This window comes from Blennius ocellaris (assembly GCF_963422515.1).
Source record: "Blennius ocellaris genome assembly, chromosome: 15".
Taxonomy (NCBI): domain Eukaryota; kingdom Metazoa; phylum Chordata; class Actinopteri; order Blenniiformes; family Blenniidae; genus Blennius; species Blennius ocellaris.
In genome coordinates, this window is record NC_137664.1 from 16,919,488 (window position 1) to 16,925,791 (window position 6,304).

The 6,304-nt window shown below is 42.8% G+C and overlaps 1 protein-coding gene across 1 annotated transcript in view; it reads right to left on the minus strand.

Annotated features, from left to right (window-relative positions):
* Positions 1-4,440, minus strand: part of plppr1 (phospholipid phosphatase related 1) — a 65,197-nt gene extending 60,757 nt beyond the window's left edge. Inside the window, exon 1 of the mRNA XM_080509748.1 lies at positions 4,296-4,440. The gene's annotated coding sequence lies outside the window, so the exon portion shown is untranslated. The remainder of the gene's footprint in view (positions 1-4,295) is intronic.
* Between the last annotated feature and the right edge of the window lie 1,864 nt (positions 4,441-6,304).

Below are 6,304 nucleotides of genomic sequence, written 5' to 3' on the forward strand. Positions count from 1 at the left end.
TCTTGAGTTATGCAATGACTCATGACAAACATAACCGAGGTGCTTCTTTGACAGATTTATTCAAATGTAACTTGCAATGCAACATTTCTTCAACTCCATCTCTTTATTAAAGCTGAGAAAGACGATTCTCGTGTGATATTAAAACTGACCATTAGGGGACGAGAACCCAGGTCTGGGGGACTCTGGGGTGTGATAACAGTAAATAGTATATATAATATTCTCTCCTCAATCTATTCTCTTTTCTGTCTCTTTGAGTGTCCCCACCCCGGTCGTGTACGGCAGCCATGCCATCTTCCAATTAAGGCAGCAACAGGAGGAGATTCCAAGTCTCTTCCTGTTGCAAGAGCAAAAAATGTTCTGACACCGGAAGGCTCTCAATCACATAATATTGTTTTCCCAAACTGGCGAACAGGACAAGGGGAAAGAAAGAAAAAAAAAAAAAAACTGACCTCTTAAAACCAACAACATCATACTGGTGCCCGGTTGTGGCAAAACAAAGAGAAAACACTGCAGAGTTTCTTTCCAGCATTATCATTAATCCAGTTTATCATGATGCCTTATCACCTGCTCAACTCACACCTCTGTGGGGAAAACCAGGATTTATCACAGCCTCAGGCCAATCATTCCCCAGAGACCTGATAGTGACAGATCTATAGTCCAATCAGGACGCCCCCACCACCACTAATAACACCCCCCCCCCAAAAAAAACATGCAGTGGTAATCAAATACCGGCCAGCATTGGACCAGGAAGTGTGTGCAACGAGACAGCCTGCATATATACGATGTGTGTGTGATTGCATGTAATCAATAGGCCGTCTCCAGTGTGGGAGTAGAAGAAGCGTCGCATCAGAAGCGAGTTCAAAGGTCATCGCTTTCTGCAGCTTCACCACAACACGTCCGTCTGCTTCAACAGTGAAAGTCGTCTGCTGGCGTCCTGGAAGAATTTGGTTTTTTTTCAGCCAAACAACACAGCTTTTTTTTTTTTTTTTTTTTTGTTACCCACACTCGTGTTGGCCGCCGAACAAAAAACAGCAAGAAGTGGTGAAACAGCATGGATTTACATAATTTGATGAAAGGAGCAGAGTGAGGTAAACAAGTTAACACAGGTGTGTCTGCTTTCTGCGAGCACTCGCTCGCTGAATTGTACGCGTGCGTTTTGATTTATCGCTCGCTGCAGAGAGCATCCAGCGGAGTTGAATTTCATTTTTTCGGACAAATCTCACGGGCTGCTCCAGTCTTGCTGCAGGCGGCCCTCTCCTTGTCCTTCACCTGGAGCTTCGGAATGATAAGGCAGGCAGATTTGCAGCTGCAACATCGTGGCGACAGAGCTCTCCGCCTGCAGTGCATCACGTCGCAGATCGAGCCGGGACTACATTAACTCAACAGAGGACAGACGCATTAAATATGTCTCTTCTGGATAGTAAAACTACAACAAGGAGTACATATTAATGAAAAAAAAAAAAGATGTTCAACAAAGCGCTAACTGCATGACTAAGTAAAATGAGATTAGTCATGATGCGCGATGGATACAGCAGCAGCTCCAATTCTGACTAAAACCGACAAGAATGAAGCAAAAGCTAAAAGATACCAACGTTCTGAGTCAAACCTGGAGTCTTTAATCACTGTGCACAACAATACTGTGAACACAATCAAAACATGCCACAGATAATCCAGTTTTCCAGATGGAAGCATCGTTCTGATAATGAATGAAGATTCATCAAAAGGACGCAAGGAAATACAGTCAAGAGTTAGCAACCTTCTCCTTGATCCAAATGTGAAGGTTGAGCCACACGGTTATGTTCAGGTCGAAACAGTTTTCGGAATCAATAACATGTTCTTCTGTCGACTCAACATCTTTTTCAAACAACTCCAGCAAATTGCCTCTAAGGCCCAGTTTACATGACGACATTTTCAAATGAAACCTGAAAACTTTTGTTTTGGGTATCCGCTTCATTCGATACATCAAGTAGACGGGGCCTTATATCAGAGATATATCTTTCTGTCATGTTGCTGCAGGCAGAATTTTCTCAAACCCATAACCGCGAGGCCGTTAATAAGTGCACAACATGCACATTCAAAAGCACAGCAAGAACTTCTCCACAATGCAAGTTGAGGTTTTCTTTTAATGATTCTACCGCCATGCAATTAAAATAAGTCCATCCAACCTGAATTTAATTCCCGCAATAAGAGAGTTAAACATCATCCAGCCTCATACTACGTTCATCATACATTATTGAATAAACGTCACATAAAACCAAATATAATCTGGGGGATAATGTATTTGAAGTAAATATAACATATAGTATGAGTAAGCACCAACACAGGTGCCCGGTGGAATAATAAATGTAGCAATAATTTTCTGCTGCTAGTTTCAGTTTGTGAAATGATTTCCAGTCTTTTTTTTTTTTAATTATTATCTTCGAAACCCATTTTAACATCAGCGACAAAAACCTGAATCACTGTAATACCACATGTTTATACCATGAAATCGAGAATAGTGAGACAATTCCTGCAGCCAATGTTCATAAAGCTGATGAAAAGGTGACATTAGTAGCATGAAAGGTGATATCCAACGACATCACAATGATTGCTGATGGCGATGTTACTGGCACAGATCGCAGTGTGATCGCCAGGCAAATTATGTCATTGTGACCTCAGCTTGTTGCTTTATCTGATGGGTGTGGGAATGACCAACCTTTCAAGGAAAGATAATCACATCTGCAGTGCATCGAGCACCACAGTGTCTCCCTCCTTTGTCTCGAGACTTTGGTCACTGCTTTGCAAAACTCCAAATTCAAATGATATATTTTCCTAAAATATAACTGAATTCATTTGTCGACCGATGAGAAGAAAAAGACAGTCCTTATCCTAATGTTCCATGTACATGTGTACACCTATGCAGAATATGTCTGCATGCATTCAGTGTACATAGCTAAAAGACACGTGCATATATGTGCCAAGGAGTCTCGCTTTCTGTGTACCCTGCTGACAGGCAGGGAAGGGCTCACCTGATGCCCAGCCACCTGCCATCTGTCTGGATGAATAATACCACATGCCAGCTATAAGAGATAGACGAGCATGAATCCACCTGTCAAATTTATAAACAGCTAAAATAATGCAAGGAGGCGGCGATCAGAGAGGACATGCAACCCTCGCGGTGGACGATTGCAAGGGACATGAGGAGGAGTCAGCATGTGAGTGCATGCAGAAAGGCAACGCTGACCATTAAATGTCTTTATCTGCAGATCACTGACTTCTGCAACACCGAGGATGCAGCAACTGTTTGGACTCATTCCCCATGAGCCGATTATTATATCCGTAAGATTCTTTAGGACTGTGTACAAACAGGTCATTTTTGCTCTTAAGACACATTGTAGCTCATCGTAAACTGAAAATCATCAGGCATCGACTTGTACTATCAAACAGTAGCTCTATTGTGTGGACACTGGGGATCAAAGCATGCATATTTACACGCCCCAACAATATGAAGCAAGCTTTCACTCTATTTACAAGTGAAACAATCCCATTGAGGAGGATCCATTCATTATATTGAGTCCCTCACGCCAGCTTAAGGCCAAGGCTTCACATACACCCATGGCACGGATTTTTTTTTTTATTTTATCTTTCTTAAAATTTATGACAGAGGAGGAGATCAAAAAAGGATGATGGCACATGCTGCACTGGATTCATGTCAAGGTTACCCTCCATCGCTCATCAAGGCTTCCAATAAGCATGGGGTCTCGGTCATCCGGCGATCTGAAAGGCGTCAGCCGCGTCAAGGGGGCTGCTTGAGAAAAGCAATAGCCAGCCTCTGATGTTGGGGGGCGGGGAAATGGGCTTTTTTTTTTTTTTTTTTGGCTGGACTGGGAACACATTTTTGCCTGGCAACTGTGGCGACACATATGCACAAATCTTAATTCGCTCTAATTAAATGGTGGAAGCACAACAATGACAAAGGCGATCATCGTGCAGGAAGCAGATTTGCATGTGCGTAAATACGCACCGGAGGGAGGTCACTGTTGCTGGCTGAGACAGGTGTCTGTCTAAATGCCGATATCGATTCACTACAAGCATTAGAACAGCATTATCCGCGCGTGAACAAACCACCGGGAAAATAAAAGATTGTATTGCGAGTTTTTAATTCAATCACGCTCCGGGGCGTTGAGACTTGATTTCAGCTCTGAACTTGCCTCAGCAACAAGACAATAGCTTTACACAGTCCCGTTTCCTCCTATTTCTTTCTCTCTCTCCCCCCCACCCCTTCCGCGGCTCCTGCGGGCATGGCGCACACTTACCGCGATGGGATGAAGCATTAATCCAGAGAAAAGGCGACTCCATTGAAAAAGAATGATGCGAGGTGGGGAAAAAAGGGGGCGAAATGAAGCTTTGCGCGCTGCGACCCCCCCACTACTACGCGTACTACAACCACCACTCCATCGGACTCAGGCAAAGCCAGCTCTCTCTCTCTCTCGCTCTCTCTCTCTCTCTCGCTCTCTCTCTCACCCCCCTCCCTCTCTCGCTCTCTCTTGGTTTGCGATGTGGATCACGCAGCGTGCGAGCCCATGAGGATGGATGCTGTGTGTGTCTTGTCGGAGGGGGGCGGGGACAAGACGCGCACTCAGCTCCGCCGGAGCGGACTTAATTCTGAGTAAAGGACCGTGTGCTTACAAGCAAGCAGGCTGTCCGACCCGAAGGACCTCTGTGCCCTGACAGCACTTATAAAGGAATACTCCTTTAATGCATGTGGGATTTTTTTTTCTCCACCAAAAGGTGTGCGCGAGGTGCTGCGTAATATTCGTGACTGGATGACGCGCGATTGGACGACTGATTGTGTTGTGTCCAGGAACAAACCTGGACTGATGTCAGTGGGATGTGGAGGGGGGTCTGAACGCCGCCCTTCATTAGATAAACAGAATTTAGTGCAGGGGTATCAAACTGAGCCGTGGCATGACTGGCTGGGTTGTTTTATTGGACATTTATTTCTCAAAATTAGTTTTTTTATTGCAAATGCTGCAAAGATTATGTGCAGATCTTTGTATTTTTTTTGGGAAACGTGTCAATACACTAATGAAGACAAAACAAAGACAGTCTCTACATCACATCAAGTGTTGGGGAATCTCATAACGGACTTTACATGAAATACACTTTCTTTGTTATGTTCTGTAATGATGAGCGCCTTTTCTCTGAGGATAAACTCGAGGTTTTCACTCCGTCTCGGAGTGTTGGATGGACTGGTGCCAGTTTTGGTAGTTATACTCATAATCTGTAGTTTTTCACCCCAAAAGATGCATTTACATATAATTGTGTCCATTGCTTTTACTAAGCCATATTCTATGTAAAACTCTGGGGAGACTTTTTTTCTTTTCCCTTTTGACCAATCATCTTCCTCAGTGGCCTAACATGCTTCCATTTATTTCTCCTGCTGCTGACTGTGAGCTTTCCTGTCTGTATATTTCTTTTAAATACTTTTAAATAAATGAACCACGTTTCACGTAAACACTTGAACTTAACTTGAGTAGTAGTTTTGCAGCATAAACTAATTTAAGGAATCTCACCAATTTTTAAAACATACCATAAAAAAGTTACAACCCTTAAAATCAAGAGGGCTTTGCAAACTGTTATGAAACTCGTTTGATCCCCAAGGGAGTCAGGCTCCTGTGGTTAGGAATCACTGATCTACATGACAGCATTTACACAACTCTACAGTGTAACACATGTGTTTTGTAAGATGGGGCAGATACATCTGAAACAGTGAGGACAGAAAGTTGAATCAAGTTGCACCTACAAGATAAATGTACTATATGCATGCTATAAAAAGAGAAAACCCATTAGAAAGCATGCATATCATACACATGTGTTCATTTGATTCATTCCTCACTGACTTGGTGTGCTGGTCAGGCGTGATCAGAGAATCTTACTTCACTTCCTGCCACTTTAATTGGTAATTGCCTTTGCATCTGAGTTCACAATTCATCTTAAATCTGTAAAACACACCGTTCGGATTTCAGACCACAGAAGCCACGGTCAAGCCCATCAAACAGCAGCAACCCAAGGTGCAGCCTTAAAAGGAATTGATAGCTTTGTGTACTTGCAGCTGTGGTATTATATATAGTACTACAGCACATACTCCCTCAAACTCTTTTCTTTTTTTTAAATTTTACAGATCAGTGGTTAAAAAAAAATAGCTACATACATCTTAAGGAAGGGAACTCAAAGAAAATTCTCAAAAATATTTTTTTTCAAAAGCTGCACAAGTTGCTTTAGTGATCAATTGATTCAGAATACTGTTTGTTAAAACGTATGG